General features: G+C 36.8%; 1 pseudogene; it reads left to right on the forward strand.

The window, feature by feature from the left end:
• The first annotated feature begins 225 nt into the window (after window positions 1-225).
• On the forward strand, window positions 226-652 carry LOC117077845 (annotated as a pseudogene).
• Window positions 653-17,457: the final 16,805 nt, after the last annotated feature.

A 17,457-nucleotide genomic window follows, 5' to 3' on the forward strand; every position in this document is an offset into this window, starting at 1 on the left:
AACACTGCTGCAGGGTTCTATGCTTGCTCTGCTTGCCTCCTCTTGGCTCAGTTCTCTGCAGGAAAACGTGGATCTTCCCATGTCAGATTCTAATACATTTCTCAGTTCTACTGATATTGGGAAAGAGACCACTTTTTACAACATGCTAAGGTCTTAGATGCTGAATAAAGTAAGATAAAGAAAACGTATAGGGATCCTTTCCATGCCAATAGCACTCACGCAAGCATGGTGAATGTTCCTAAAACCCACCGGACTTTCTGTAAGAAGTGGGGCAAATACCAACCCCATAAAGTAACACAGTACAAGAAGGGCAAGGATTCTCTGTAGGCCCAGGGAAAGTGGCGTTCTAACAGGAAGCAGAGTGGCTATGGTGGGCAGACTAAGTCGATTTTCTGGAAAAAGGCTAAAACTACAAAGATTGTGCTAAGGCTTGAGTGTATGGAACCCAACTGCAGATCTACGAGAATGCTGGCTATTAAAATATGCAAGCATTTTGAACTGGGAGGAAATAAGAAGAGAAAGGGCCAAGTGATCCAGTTCTAAGTGTCATCTTTTGTTTTATTACTGTATTAGTCCGTTTTCACACTGATGATAAAGACATATCTGAGACTGGGCAATTTACAAAAGAAAGGTTTAATTGAACTCACAGTTCCACGTGGCTGGGGAGGCCTCATGATCATGGTGGAAGGTAAAGGAGATGAGGATATGTATAATAGGTATAAACATACAGTTAAACAGAAAAAAAAAAATAAGTTACAATGTTTGATGGCAGAGTAGGATGACTAGAGTTGACAGCAATATATTGTATATTTCAAAATAGCTAAGAGGGGACTGCAAGTGTTTGCAACACATAAAAATAATAAATACTTGAAGTGATGGATATTCAAACAACCTGATTTGATCATTATACATTCTATGCATATAACAAAATACTAGACGTACCCCATAAAAAATGTACAAACATATGTGAATAAAGTGAGAGAAGGGCCAGATAGGTGCAGTGGCTCATGCCTGTAATCCCAGCACTTTGGGAGTCCGAGGCAGGTGGATCACTACGTCAGGCATTGGAGACCAGTCTGGCCAACATAGTGAAACTGTCTCTACTAAAAAAAAAATTAGAAAAATTAGCTGGGCATGGTGGTGGGCACCTGTAATCCCAGCTACTCGGGAGGCTGAGGCAGGAGAATCACTTGAACCTAGGAGGCAGAGGTTGCAGTAAGCCAAGATTGCGCCACTGCACTCCAGCACAGGCAACAGTGCAAGACTCGGTCTCAAAAAAAAAAAAAAAAAAGTGAGAGAAGACATTTATTATAGCACATATAATTAACAAATGGCTATGAATATGTAAGGAAGTTTTATAAATCAATAATAAAGTATAACTTATTTTTAATTGGCAAAATACTTAAATATTAACTTCATAAAAGAGAATACTAAAAATGCCATAAACATGAAAAGGTGGTCAATCTCATTCATCATTAAGGGAAGGCAAATTAAAAAGACAATGAGGCCGGGCGCGGTGGCTCAAGCCTGTAATCCCAGCACTTTGGGAGGCCGAGACGGGCGGATCACGAGGTCAGGAGATCGAGACCATCCTGGCTAACACGGTGAAACCCCGTCTCTACTAAAAAATACAAAAAACTAGCCGGGCGAGGTGGCGGGCCCCTGTAGTCCCAGCCACTCGGGAGGCTGAGGCAGGAGAATGGCGTGAACCCGGGAGGCGGAGCTTGCAGTGAGCTGAGATCCGGCCACTGCACTCCAGCCTGGGAGACCGAGCGAGACTCTGTCTCAAAAAAAAAAAAAAAAAAAAGACAATGAGATACCATTATATTTTACTAGAATGGTAAAAATTTAAAAGACTGAGAACTTCAAGTGTTGCCAAAGATGTGGTACATTTTGAGGACTCATTCACAGCTGCTAGAAGTACAAATTGAAATTATTGCCTTAAAAAATTATTTAGTGTTACATACTAAAGTTTCATGTGCCTATACACTACAATTCTACTTCTGGTTAAATATAAATTTAGAAATAAAATGAAAATATACTATATAATATGTATATAAAATATATGCACTTTTGGATCAAAATGCTTGCATAAGAATTTTTATAGCAGTGTTTTTCATAATAGGCAAAATTTGAAATTTGAATATGGCTCAAAGTCCATCAAGTCTAAATAAGTCAATAAATCATGATATATATTTATACAGTCGAGTACTTTACATACAACAATGAAAATCAACATTTCACAGTTAGTTATACACAGAAACATGGATGAAATTCACAAAGAAACTGAATGAGCAGAAAAAGCCAATGCAATAGGCTGTTTTATATATAGGGGTTACCTATAGGATAGAAATTTGCCTTTTCAGAAAAAGGGAAAAATGATGACCAGGAAGACCAAAAGGTAACTTTTAAGGTTTTGGCATCCCATGTCTTTACCTAGTGGGAATTATATAGGGGTACTCATGTTTTGATAGTAAATATGTGAGATTTTCCTGCATGTGTTATACTGCAGTAAAAACTTAAAACATACGGGGTTATTTAGTGGCTATAGAATCTCGGTTTGGGAAGATGAAAAATTTCTTGAGATAGTGGCAATGGTTGCACAACAATGTGAATGTACTTAATGTCCCTGAACTGTACACTAAAACATGGTTAAAATAGTAAATTTTAAATTATTCATATTTTTATCACAATAACAAACTTTAAAAATAAAATAAATGCAAATGAAATCATGTAAGAAGAAAAGCTGTAAGATGACTCATAACAGAGCATTGGTTAAAGCACAGAGGAGAGTATATCAACAAACTTAGGTACCCCAGCAGACATTCTGTTATGTGGAGCAGTGTGGGGAATACCAGAGAAGGCTGAGCAGATGTGTGTCATATTCCAAGGTAGATTCTGTTAACTCTGTGAAACTGGTAGTGATATGTAAAATTAACATGTAATACACAAGTTTAATCAAAGTAAGAATCAAGAGTTTACCAAATCCCAAAGCAGTTTTTATTTTGTGAAAACAAAAACAAGCAGACAACGATATGAGAATCTAGGAGCTTTTAGCTGATTGCTATGTCCGGTAAGAAAGATGTGGGAGGCAGAGGGCTCTGAGATATACAGTTAGGGAGGTGTCTTTGACTATATCTAACCCTGAGCTCCTAGACCAGATTTCAGAAACCAGAAGAAATAGGATTGGTGATTGGACATTAATTTTTGTGTACATCTCAACTAGTGAGATAATAAGAACCTAATCACAGTAATTTCTAGGATTAAAACATCGCCATCACTCAAAATTTACAATAGATGCACAGCACAGTCAACTTGATAAAGCAGAGTGTCAGTTTTGTATATATACATGAATAAATAATTACAAAAATGAATTCTTAGGGATGTTTGCTGCTGATCTCAGTGGAGCAGCCTAGCTCAGGACATTGAATTTCTGAATTCAATGCACCTGACTTTGGATTTCCTTCAGCGCTAAGCCCACTTCCACAACTTTTATATTTCAAGTCGAGTGTTTCATAATACTTGTATTTTGTGTCTGTTTCATTTGTTTTGCTTGTTAATTGATTTTTCATTTATTTGGTTATTATTTATCCAGACTCATTGAATTACGAATGGTGCTAATGGAATTTAAAGATGAAAGACATCAGAAACTACGCCACAGAACACTTACATCCTGGTAAGTTACATCCAAACAAGCCATTACTATAACCATGAAGTAAGTCTCCCCACATCACACTTTCTTTTCAAATGTTCTCCTTGCTATGCCTACAGGATACCTCTTGCATTCCATTTTTTTCTAATATCTTTCCTTACACTTCATTCTTCGTTTCTCTGCTCACCGGCACTCACACTGACTTTGAATACAAGTTTAGAATTGGTCTCATGAGCTGATAATGAGAATGTATTTCCTCTCCTGTTTTAAATAACATTGTTTCCAGCTGAATTATCTCTTTCAGTTTGTGTATACATCCTGAGAGATCATTGCCTAAAGAAAAATGACAAGTGGAGTATGTTCTCATAATGTCTATGGAGCAGCAGCTTTTCAGTGAACATGGAGACTTGATAGTTTTAATCTCAGAGGAAAATAAAAACTAGGCAGAGACAGTAGTGGTGCATTAGACAATAAAAAATATTGAGAAGATCCGGAAACAAACAGAGAAATAGATATACTTTTAAGTTTGATTCCTAATCCAACAAACATTGCCAGGAAATAGCACAGATTAGAATTGGAAGGTACGCCTGATAGTAGAGCACATTGCTGGACAGAGAGGAATGCATTGGCTGTTGGAATTTTTGTTTGCTTTTTCTGTCTGTGATCACAAGGGCTCATGATGCCAGAAGCTCCCAACAACAAATAATGATTCCTGTTGACCATGGTCTGTGTTGCAATTTCCACACTTACTTGTCCATAGCATGAGCTAAGTCAATTATTCATAGCATCAGCAACTTGGCTTCCCCCATTTCCAGGATGCTTTTTCAACATTCTAATTGTAAAATGTGAACACCTAAATGCTGACATATGATATATTACATAAGAATCAACTGTCTCTAACTCTCCAAATTGACCCTTCAAGGGAACAGAGAGGCTAACTTAAAAAAAAAAAAAAAAAAAAACTAGTTTTCCAGGGTCACCACCTCCCAAAAGACAAAATAGAACAAAACAAAGCCAAAACGACTTCACTCTGTATTAAAATACAAGCAGTTATGAAATTTTAACAACTGTAGACATTAGAATTGCTCTCCAGTAGATTTCCACCTGTTTATCCCCACTGCCAGTGTTCCAGTACAAGCCCTCAACATCACATTCTGGATTGTGACTGCCACTGCCGGCTAACTCTTCTCCCAACCTCCAATTCAAATTAATGGAGTGGACGCTCCACAAGAGATCTGATCATCCATGGCTTCCCATTGTCATGGGGATTGCATTCAAATTCTTCCATGTGGAATACAAAGCCTGTCACCATCAGGTCCCAATCTTTTCTCCTCTGTCCAGAACTTCCCCCAGCTTGCCCCAGATTTCCTGTGCTCTTCATGTGCTAACTTCTGAAAATCTCCTATTGTGCTGCCTTTATTCAAGCAGTTTCCCCTTCCAGGAACTCCTTTCATGTTAACAGCCATTTGTGTTGTGTATTTTAAAACTGGATTCTGTGGTTGCCCTCTTCCAATAAGTTATTATGTATTTTTATTTTCCCATCCTAAGGCTTCCATGATCTGATCCCTACCTACATCTCCCCTCTAGAACTCCCTCTTTTCTTCTTCTTCCAAGGTCTCTATTCTCTATGGGCTGATTCTTCCTTTTCTCCTGGTACATTTCTCTTATTCCTGTCTCAGGCTTCTGCCTATAAACCATTACTGTATGTGAATCTTGCCTCCATGGTCACTCCTAGATAGGTTAGGACTCCCTGCCAACATTCTGACTTATCACACATTAGTTCTTTATTCACACATATTCACTTTCTATGTAAATGGGTAATTGTTTTAGCTAGACTGAAATCTCCCTGAGGTCAGGGGTAGTGACCTGTTTGTCCTTTGCCTACATCTACAATGTAGTAACTGTTCACTGTTTGTTGAAAGACCTCAATATAATAATGAAATAAATACAACTTTAAATAAATATAAAATATATATTAATCATAATAAAAATAATAAAAGTACATTATAGAATAATTACAAACTGTCAAACCATCATCATTTTCTCCACTAAATGAAATGACTTATCCAAGAGAATGTGTCTTCATAAAACATCATAATTTGAGAATATTTTTAACTAATTGGAGAAAAGGCACGTTTTCATTTCTTAAATATCTGAATTGTATACTATTAGGAGGTTTTATTTCTTTTGAATTCACACAATCTCATGTGTAAGTGTTCTTTGAGGTTACTATGTTTAAAGTATACAATAAGAATAATTTAAATTAATTTTCTTGTTTATGTATAATTTTTTGCTAAAGCATTTATAGTAGTATTATCTAATACATTATACTATCTCCTTAAAATATTATTGGCTATCAAATACTTTGAAACAAAATAATATAAAAAGCAAAGCATAAAATCAAATACTTTTCCTGAAATTCCATGGATTCCAATGAAAGGAATGTCAGTTGGGATATTTTTATTATGTTTAAGCTTCTAATATTATCAGTTACATTTTAGCCAGTTCACACAACCCTAATGTTGATTGAAAATTGCCACGTGCCCTACATATTTCTCATGTGAACACATTTATAACATCTTTTTTAAAGGGGAAGCTTTTTCAAGTTAGAAAAGTCTTTACTATTATTGTTACAGCTATGATTTTGGGGTACACTGCTGTGGGCAAACAATAATGAGGGTCACTGAATCAAATCTGGACTTTGGGCAGAAGGCTTAGGGGTATTATGGTGCCCATTCTCTCAGCATATTTTGAAAAGAAATTCTTGGGTTTGGGCATAGCTGAATATACTGTGGAACTGCACTCCACTCAAAGAATCTATTCTGTTCTTTTTCCTAAGACAGATATGACAGCAACACTGCACCTTACACTTGGGTGCCAAGTGATCTGAGATCAGATTGTTTAGCAGAGTGCTAAGAATTGCCAGGCTTCAAGTAGTCCACGTAGAAAATGTGGGGGCTCTGGTCCTGTAGAACTTGAGTTTGGGCACAGCTCTTCCCTCTGGGAGAAGACCAAAACATTCATATGAGGCAACCTGGGAGAGCCCTGAAGTAACTCATTAGAAATTCTGGCTGCCATCTCCATGCACACCTTCTCTATTCACAGGCTCTTATTTTCATGATGACTAAGTTGACACTGAGTCCAAAATATTTTTTTCTTTCTCTCTAAGGCACTGAATATAGAATGGCCTGGAAACTTGACTTGTTAACCACAAAACAAAGGAGAAATTAATCTTTCAGTGATAATTGGGTGAATATAAGAACACAGAAAAAAAGGCAAGGCAACTATTCTTTCTGTGAACACCTGCTCATGCCTGTTAAATCATCTATCCCTACAATGCCTCTGTGAAGTAGATGTTACTAGTCCTCTTATAAAACTAGAAAAACTCCTTAAAACTAGAAAAAGGAGAATCAGTATGCTGAATAAGTGACCCAAGACTTCATTGCTCCTGAAAGGCAGTCTTGTCTGAATCCAGATACCATTTGTCGGGGCAGATTTTCTGTGATTCTCTTCGGAGTTACTATAAACACAAAACAGTTTGTTATATAACTAGACAAACTGCATGAGTCAGTGATTTTGTGTTATCTGCAGGCCCAAGATACTGTGTCCGTTACTTTCTTTTTTCATTCCTACTCCATGTAATCCTCCACTTGAGTAGATTTGTTCAAATTCTAATTAAACCAAAAATCAGAGTTTTTCCAAGTTTCTTTAATTGATGAAATCCATTTAAAAAGTAAAGTCTAAGTCCGAAATCCATGATATATAAATGACCACAGAGAAACTGCTTTGATTGAACTTGGGGTGGGAGATCCATAGCCCCACCTTCTACTCAAATATAAATAAGGTGTCCCTGAACATTTTTTTGAATACTGAAGTTTCATGGACCATGCAATTTGAAAGCCACTGCTTGCATCAGAAAGTTTGCTATAGAAAACAAGTGTCATGTCTAGCCTTGAGTTTTCTGGTTATCTTTCTCTGTCTTGGACAGAGAAGGCCATTCCCAGCAGGGGAAGTGATGGTGGCTCACAATCTGTTGAGCTGCAGCAGCAGCAAATGAAGGACAGCATTTTTCTAAAGTTTTAACTCACAAAATGAGAAAAATTACCTCATTACCCCAGAGGCCTGTTACTGCAACTCAATTGTATGGTATACAAATGTTTATGTCATAAAAGTTATGCTTTCTATATATCATGTTGGAAATTCAACTACCCTCACCCTTACAGTAAACTCCTATGACATTGTGTGGATTTGCAGTTTGACTCCATTTGTCTTTCTGATCCATTAATAGTGCATTTATCATCAAATGAACTTAAAATGATTTGCTGCTGTTTGCTTTCAACAGTGTGGATAACCAAGGCATTGACATTGACTGGTGAATTTCACTATAGGGCAGAGATTATGAGTATGCAGGAGGCTGGTACAGATTTAATGAAAAGGGAGAATAACAGATTCAGGAGAAGGTAGAAAACAGAACAAAATGCAATCACTGAAAAATTTACCCTTTGTTATAGTGCTTCTGCAAATATGAGGTTACAAACACAGCTCCTCTTTCTGACTTTGACAAGGAGTTTACATCGTTACCTATAAGTGTTTACGTTGTTCCTGCATCAATAGATTTTACTTACTGATTTGTCCCCAGAGCCTAAAGTGAAAATGAATATTATGCTTGTCTTTATTGTTGGGTGGTAAGAAAAGGAAGGTTTGTGTTAAAACCAGTGTTGCCTTGGCCTCAATTTGTCATTTAAAATACGGTAAAGATATTCAGCTGCTTCAATTCAATGGGTTAATCAGATAGTCATTTCAGAGACTGTAATATCAGACATCAACTCTCTATGGGCTCCTTCAGCCATTACACCTATACAATCACTTCTACCTTTAAAACAATCAATAGTAACAACAATAACAAAACGTGACTTTTCTGTTCCTTCTAGGAATTACCCAGTTTCTGCTTTCAAAGCCAAACAATAAGCCATCTCCTAACTCAATCTCTACATTACCAGCTTCATTCTGGATTCTAAAACTTGACTTTCCTTAAGGCTCTAATCTAATTCTCCCCTTTCAAAGAGCAGTAAGCACTACCTCAGAAACTCCATGGTGTGTCTCAAGATTTCAGGCTGTTTGGGGTGGCCCTGAACTTGCCCAGAATTCATTGAGTTACCTTAGAAGTATCCATGAAAGAGAGAGGAGACTGTCTTCAAGCAGTAAGTCTAACCAAACCATTAATTCTAAGTGGAAAATAGGAAGAGCAGTAAAACTCTGGGGAGGAGCAATGAGAAGGAAAACTGGGGTCCAGATGTGGAATTTCTCCATTTTTTATAAAGAAACTAATCCACACTAATATAAGTAAGGGGTAAGCATTGCCACAGAATTTCCTAATTTCTGCAGCCTTCAGCTTATGACAGTCTTAGGATTCCAAGAGGTAATCTTAGGATCTGATCTTCTAAAACTGCCTTTGTGAAAACTGTAAGATGATGATGACAGTGAGAAAATGATGACAGTGAAGGAGATCTGTTGAGCTGCTGCAGCAGCAAATGAAGGACAGCATTTTAACCAACTCCATCTTGCCTTTTACCTCTAAACCGCCTTTGGTCATTCCTGGACATGGGCCAAGTTAATTTTGGGATAAATGTTTATAGTTTAAGTGAAAACAGGCCTTCCCAAAATTAAACCACTTTTTAAAACAATGAAAGTCCATCAGGTTAGCAAGATGAGAGGGGTCTGAATTCTGCAAAGACATAGGAATAAATGATTACCAGTCACTGTTTTGGAGGTCACAAGATTTGCAACTTCCCCAATTACTCCTATAAATAATAACACTATTATAGAACCTTTGGCCTATTGGCCTTTTAAGATGTCTTTTCAGACTTTCACATTTCTGACTAACGGATAACTCCACCCAGATCAGAGACTGCTCTATGACCCTTACTTGGAAGTGGATGCAGAGCATGAGAACTGTTTTCTACACACCTATATTTGGATTCCTCACCAATAAGCATTCCCCATTCTTTAACCCCTAGCCCACCAAACTATCCTTGAAAAACCCTAGCCTCCAAATTTTCAAAGAGGCTAATTTTAGTAATAATAAAACTTCTGGTCTCCATTTAGATGGCTCTATGTGTATTAAACTCTTTACTGCTGTATTAGTCTGTTTATATGCTGCTGATAAAGACACACCTGAGACTGAGCAATTTACAAAAGAAAGAGGTTTAATGGACTTACAGTTCCATGTGGCTAGAGGGGCCTCACAATGATGGCAGAAGGCGAAAGTTACCTCTTATTTGGTGGTGGCAAAGGAGACAACTTGTGCAGAAAAACTCCCATTTTTAAAACCATTGGATCCTATGAGACTTATTCCCTATCACGAGGACAGCACAGGAAAGACCTGCCCCATGATTCAATTACCTCCCACTGGGTCCCTCCCATAACACATAGGAATTCAAGATGAGATTTTGGTAGAGACACAACCATACCATATCAATTACAACTCCCCTAGCTTGATAAATCAACTGTTTCTGGATAGCAGGCCAAAAGAACCCATTAACTAGTTAGATATCTGGGGGCTCATCCAGGATAGCCCTTGTGGCTACCTGCCTGTGGCTTGGCAAACCCTCACTAGCAAAGGATCTGAAGGCCAGCCCAAGCAGCCACCTAGTGGGAAATGGATACACTGCCCACGTCCACTGGGTTTGTTTCAGTCTGTCCTCATCTGCCACCACTGGTGGTTCAAGTCAGGGGAACTATTGGAATCATACTTCAGACTTTTTGTTTACTTCCCAATAACTTAGATTATCCATTTTTCTTCATTAATGCATGAAGAAACTCCTCACAGAAATTCCTTTCAGTTGGTGGGATGAATTTCCAATATCCCACACATTTTTCTGTAAATGTATTGTGATCGTGTCAATACAAACCTGATAATGTAATACAAACATGATAATGTAAATAAGCCTGCAGACGAATTTTTCTAGAAATTCTATTTGGGATGAATCCCTCACTGCTCAGCTTCTCTCTAACCCTTATGATGAGGAAACAACACCGTGAGGAACCATCTTACTTAAGGAAAATAAAAGCATTCATTGGCTGCCACAGTCAATGCCAACACTGAACTCTTTCACCCAGAAGAGAAGGTCAATGCTTTGACAGTTTCCACTTCTACTTCCTTGCATACCCACCCACCCAAGGTGCTCTCTGAAATAAAAATTCTGGTAAGGAAAGCATTTTCCCCCTCACCTTGTCTGAATCTACAATATCAAAAGAGGCACCCATGCAGAGCAACTCCCAGAATTAGACAAGACCCCTCTGTCTCAGGCAAACTCAACAGTGTGACAAAAATCACGTAACTTTAGCATGATGGAGGGAGGAGTGCAACATACTCGCTCTTTCAGAAACAACAACAGAACTGCACAAAACTGTCAAAACCACTAGTTCAGTGCTCTGAAAATTGGCCAAAGACATGAAACAAACACAGACACATGTATTCATTAAACTATTTAACTTCTCAGAAGGACACAGCATCTTTTTCCCATACCATCCCAGCCTCAACTATTTCTCAGTGTGATCTTTCAACCAGGGCAGGGATTGGTGCCTTTATACAAAAGGACCAAGAAAGATCCCTCAGCCCTTCTAAAATGTGAGGTTCTAACAAAAAGACAGCTGTCCATGAACAAGGAAACAGGCCTTCACCAGGCACCAGCTGTGCTGGAGCCTTGATTTCAGTCTTCTGGCCTCCAGAACTGTGAGAAATAAATTTCCATTGTTTCTAAGTCACTCAGTCTATGATATTTTGTCATAGCAGCTCTAACAGACTAAGATACCCTTCGTGAATCTGGAGAAAAGCTATTAAGATAGGTCTTATTCAAAAGACTCTAAATTAATAGACATATTAATTTTTAAAGTATTATAAAGCTCCGTTAATTTTAAAAAGGATTATAGAATAGGAATTCAAGAATAGCACTGTCCGATATAACTTTCTTCAATTATGAAAATACATAGCTGTGCGGTTTGATACATTGGCTGGTATTCACATGTGGCTTTTGAGTATTTAAAATGTGGCAAGTATGACCAAGAAATTGAATTTTTTATTATATTTCATTTTTAATTAATTAAAATTAAAATAGCCATATTTGCCTAGTGGCTACCTTGTAAGACAGCACAAATCTAGACAAAGACTAAATACATATTATAATTGGGTTTATGGAAAATGGATATTCAAAAACAATGGAGAAGGAAGGGATAATTGTCACAAACTATGGAATACTTTTTTAAGGCTTTCCACTTAAAAATACAAATTAAGGTAATGTGATACTATTTTTACTGAATTAAATTGGCAAAAGAAAAAAAATTACCCATTATTAAGCAAATTGTTTCCTAATGTATAGAAGAATGTGGAAACTTGATCCTTAAGACACTGCTAATTGCAGTATCAAGGAATCTAGTTTCTGGAAGAAAATTAGGTGTGCATATGAAATAATTTAAAATTGTGCTGATAGTTGACTCAGGAATTCCACTTGTAAGTAATGGCTTTAGGAAAATAAATTAAATGAGCTAAGTATTGGTATGGGTTGAATTTAACCCCCACCCCAGAGATGTTTGGAAACATAATCCTCATGGTGGTGATATTAAGATGTGAGGCCTTTGACGAAGTGATGATGTCTTGAGGGCTCTACTATCCTAAACTGATTGTGCTTTATAAAAGGGCTGGAGGGGGCCGGGCGCGGTGGCTCACGCCTGTAATCCCAGCACTTTGGGAGGCCGAGACGGGCGGATCACGAGGTCAGGAGATCGAGACCATCCTGGCTAACATGGTGAAACCCTGTCTCTACTAAAAAATGCAAAAAACTAGCCAGGCGAGGTGGCGGGCGCCTGTAGTCCCAGCTACTCGGGAGGCTGAGGCAGGAGAATGGCGTGAACCCGGGAGGCGGAGCTTGCAGTGAGCTGAGATCCGGTCACTGCACTCCAGCCTCGGCCACAGAGCGAGACTCCGCCTCAAAAAAAAAAAAAAAAAAAAAAAAAAAGGGCTGGAGGGAACTAGCGTAGGCCCTTTTTCCTCTTCTGTTCTTCCACCACGTGAAGACACAGCATTTGTCCCCTCTTTTGCCCTTCTGTCCCTTTTACCATGTAAGGACACCTAGACAGTACCATCTATGAGGAATGGGCCCTCATCAGACATCAAAGCCGGCAGTGCCTTGATCTTGGTCTTCCCGGCTCCAGAACTGTGAGAAAATAAATTTATACTGTTCATAAATCACCCAGTCTCAGGTATTTTGTTACAGCAGCGCAAATCAACTGAAGCAAGTGTGCTAACTACTGTTTACAACAACAAAACACTGGTAGTAAGTTAAATATTGAAAAACAGAGGACTAGTTAAATTGATTTCACCACTGTATTGGTAAAATTATAGTGTATATTAATATTTATTGAACAGAAAATATGATTGTTAGTATATACAAAAGGTGGTTGCAAAACATTAGCAAATGTATAATTTCATTAATATATATTCCATTCTTTTGATCTCTCTGTCTTTATATCTATAGGCAGGGAAATCAATAGAGCAGCAGGGCTCACCTCTGGGTGATGAAATTATGGGCATGGCAATTAGTAATCTCTGTTGGCAAGTACGCAAACGAATTCCCCTTATGCAAGCACTGTATATTTAAGAAGACTGAAAAAATAGATAAACCTATATTGAATTTAACTGAGGAGAGAGACATAGAGAACAATGGAAAAAATACGTATCTAATGATGCACACAAGAGTAGGAGAATTTCATGATACACAGCTCTACAGCTCTCTGACAACAGATTTTTAAACCTGCAGAGCTCCTAATGGTCCAGACATTAATCCTTTAGTTGCCAGACTAGGAGATAGTCAAGAGGATACAGGGAAGAGCCCAAGTAGCAAGGGTCAGGAGTGTGGAGAAGACTCCGGAAATCAGGTCATTAGCTATGGACCAAGCACTATAGAAATATTTCAATATTTTAACCACCAGTATAGCTGTACTAATGCAAACAAGCTGATTATCAGCCTTGTCTATGTCTTTATCTATACATACCATGTTTACCATTTTTATTCCCCATCAGGTCTCTAGTCTGCTTTTTTGTTAGAAGTATGTTTCAAATATTTTCTTAAGAATACTTGAAATTTCTCAAAATGTACGTAACCAGTTAAATAGATCTATAGGTAGGTAGATAGATAGGTAGGTAGATAGATAGATAGGTACTAGTATCTACTACTAGATAGGTAGGTAGGTAGGTAGGTAGATAGATAGAGATAGATAGATAGATAGATAGATAGATAAACATTGATATAGAAATATGTGTCCAATAATAACATTTCTGAACTTAGGACCCTCTTGTTGACTCTTTTAAAAAAATGGTAAACAGTCGGCCCTTCATACCTACAGGTTTTGCATCACAGTTTCAACCAACTAGGAATTAAGCATACTAAAAAAAGAACAATAAAACAATTAAAAATAATATAAATTTACAAATTTAAAAATACAATATAACAACTATTTACATAACATTTGTGTTGTATCTAGTATTAGAGATAAACTAGAGATGATCTAAAGTATACAGGAGGATGTGCATAGGTTATATGTAACTACTACACCATTGTATAGAAGAGGACTTGAGCAGCTTAGATTTTAGTATCCTCAGAGGGTCCTGGAACCAATCCCCCAGTGATACCAAGGAAAAACTATCAGTTATTTTTCCATGGGCTTCTAAATGCATATATTGCAACTGAGGAATCTGGTAGAAGTCAGAATTTTTAAAATTTATTTTATGAGAACATTATTTTTTTACCTGAAAGCTCATTTTTTTTAATCCTTATAGATCATAGGTTTTACGAAGTATGCCTTTGTGATTAATCTTGCCTAGAGCTCCACGTTCAGTCTGAAGACTGATCTTTCTCCCTCAGAGTTAATTTTCCTCTATTATCTGTTTAATGATTGCCTCTACTCTGCCTGTTCTTTCTTCTCCTGAAATGCATATATTAATATGTTAGATCTATTAGGACCTATATAAGAACTCTAGGTCTTCCAAGGCTTTTATTTCCTCCATTGTTATTGTCAATTCCTTTTTATCTTATTCAGTGTTTTGAGAAATTTCTGGTCCTTTATTATTCATATCACTAATTGATGTCTCAACATTGACCAACTTGCTCTTCAATTGATATAAAAATTGTTTAATTGTAAACCCATGTCTTATTAGTACATGAAAGTCTCTTTGCTACTGTATTTGAATCTCCTTAGGCTTTTTAAACTTTAATTCAGATTTCCATTTGTCTTCTTCTAACAGTTCCATTTTACAGGTTCTGAATATTTTTCTTTGTCATTTCTTTCTGATCTACCTACTCCCAACTTCATTCTATTACAGATGAACAGCGATTCTTCTGCCAGTCCACTGGTCTAAGTAATCATTATTAAAATAATCTAAGTGGTGATGGAAAGCCACAAGCACTCTTTCCCATATCAGATTAGATTATTTGGGGTATACTGTTGAGTGCTGAGGTTCTTTACATATTCTAGATACTAGCTCTTTATTGGACATGTGGTTTTCATATATTTTCTTCCAGTTTATAGGTTGCTTTTTCATCCTTCTAACAGTGTTTTTCACTGAGCAAAAGTATTTAATTTTGATAAAGTTTGATTTACTGATTTTTTTCTTTTTAAGAGATCATGTTTTTGATGTCATGATTAGGAATTTTTCCCATCCCACAGAATTTTTCCTATAATTTATTCTCAAACTTTTATGTTTAAATCTATTATTTATTTTCTATGGTGTGAGGTTTAGGTCAAGATTATTTAAGATTATTTATTTTTTCTTATCTTTCTTTCTTCTTTTTTTTTTTTTTTTGCCTATGGATATCCAAACTATTTTTAGAAAAGATGGTTTTTCTCCATTGAATTATATTTGTACCTTTGTCAAAAATCAGTTAGTAGTTGATTTTACTTATGTGAAGCTATTCTTGGGTTCTGGGTTATACTTTAATCCTTAATAACTTTAGAGAAAATAATTCTCTTGTCGTGGCCTTAAATGTACATTTAAGGCGTACCTGATTGCCCTGTAACATGTCGCTTGATTTTCTTATTTTTCTTCTTCCTTTCTTCCCCCCGTATCCTCATAGAATTATCTATGTGGGTTAACCATCAGTTTATCAATTTATTAATCAAATCACTGTATTTCTTTGTGAAGATAGTTCTGCATGAATTTTTTTTGATGAGGGAGAGACATAGATGATTTTAGGTAAACAGATATAGAACTTCCTTTACTGAGGTAAAGGAATATTGTCTAATATTTTCATTCCCAATTGTTGTAACTCTTCTTCAGATATATTATTTCTACAAATATTCTGTTTTTCTGCCTTCTCTGTATAATTTTTTGTTTACTTTTATCTATTTGTGGCTTTCCATTTTAAGTATTTTCCAACTTATTCTTCATGACCATGTATGTTTACTGGTAATTTTTTTATTTCCTTTCCAATTTTAGCACAACTTTTATTTCTGAAATGGCTTTAATTATTTTCAGTTTTCAACATAGGACAAATTGCACTATGTCCCTTTTTAACTTTTTACATTAAAAATCACCTTTTATTTGGTCTTATATCTTTTTGTTTTAATATATCTTTAAGAATCTATACTCTTCTCTATTTAATACAATGGAAAGCTGTTTTGTGTTACCTTTGCCTCAGTTTTTAGGATTAATGATTCTGCTGACATGTATCTTACAGGTAGTATGACATAGTAGTTAGGGGTGGTAATATCAGATTGCCTGCTTGCTAATCTCATCTACTACCTTCTTAGATATATGATTTACTTAACCTTGTTATGCTTGTTTTAATCTGTAAAATAAATGCATAACAGGGAGTTAATTGTGAGAACAGTACCCCTTGGGAAGAGATTTCTTTAATTTAATAGAGTCCTAAGAAATCCATTGGTAAGGGGAGCACCACAATTCTTGAAAAATTCTTTAGTGTAGATCAGAGAGGACAGTGGAAGACAAATTATGGAACTGAATTTCATGATTTCAGTATAAAATAGGATTCTGGAATGACAGATTTCATGTGACAGTGCTTAATCTTTGGAGTCAGTTATATATCTACTGTTTATAACCAGAGAATTATAGGAGTGGTCAGAATGTTTTAACCCACGTGAGTCTGTGTCAGTGACTTCTTAATTAATGTTTTCCTAAAAACAATATAGAGGAGCAATATCTAACACGTTGCTTCATCTATATAACCAAAAAACAAAACTCTCAGTCTGGTGTGCACAATCTTGACCCAGGTCAGTATACGGGAAATTGAAGGTCTTTTCTGAGTTCACAGACCTAAGTCAGTCCCTTCAGAGATCCTTGATGGAGGGACGATTGGTGCTTTTGTGAGAAGACTGTGCTGCAAAGCCATGCATGTATACTATACAACTTCCTTTAGACCTTTCCACAGAATAACCTGCTGACTATAACTAGGTGAGTGTGTCCTGGGGAAAGAAATATCTAGCGTCTCTGTGGGCCATTAATATAGATTCTGAATGTAAGAGAGACTCAAAAAGCTGCTGTGGTTCACAGGTCAGAGTGGGGCTTATAAAAGGCTGGTGATAAATGTAGTCTTTGCTTAAATCTATTTCACTGTGAGTTTAGCAGATCCAAAGACCCAAGTTGAATTTATTTCACAGTAACCAGCATCTGGCGGATTGCTTTCATAGACTCTTCTACCAGTGGAATAAGGGCTTTTACAGTAGAAATAGTTATGAAAACATTTGGAAGCCCACCCTTCCCAATAAAAACAATAAATATCACATACATGGCA

Source organism: Trachypithecus francoisi, unplaced genomic scaffold (genome assembly GCF_009764315.1).
Source record: "Trachypithecus francoisi isolate TF-2019V2 unplaced genomic scaffold, Tfra_2.0 Lachesis_group0, whole genome shotgun sequence".
Taxonomy (NCBI): domain Eukaryota; kingdom Metazoa; phylum Chordata; class Mammalia; order Primates; family Cercopithecidae; genus Trachypithecus; species Trachypithecus francoisi.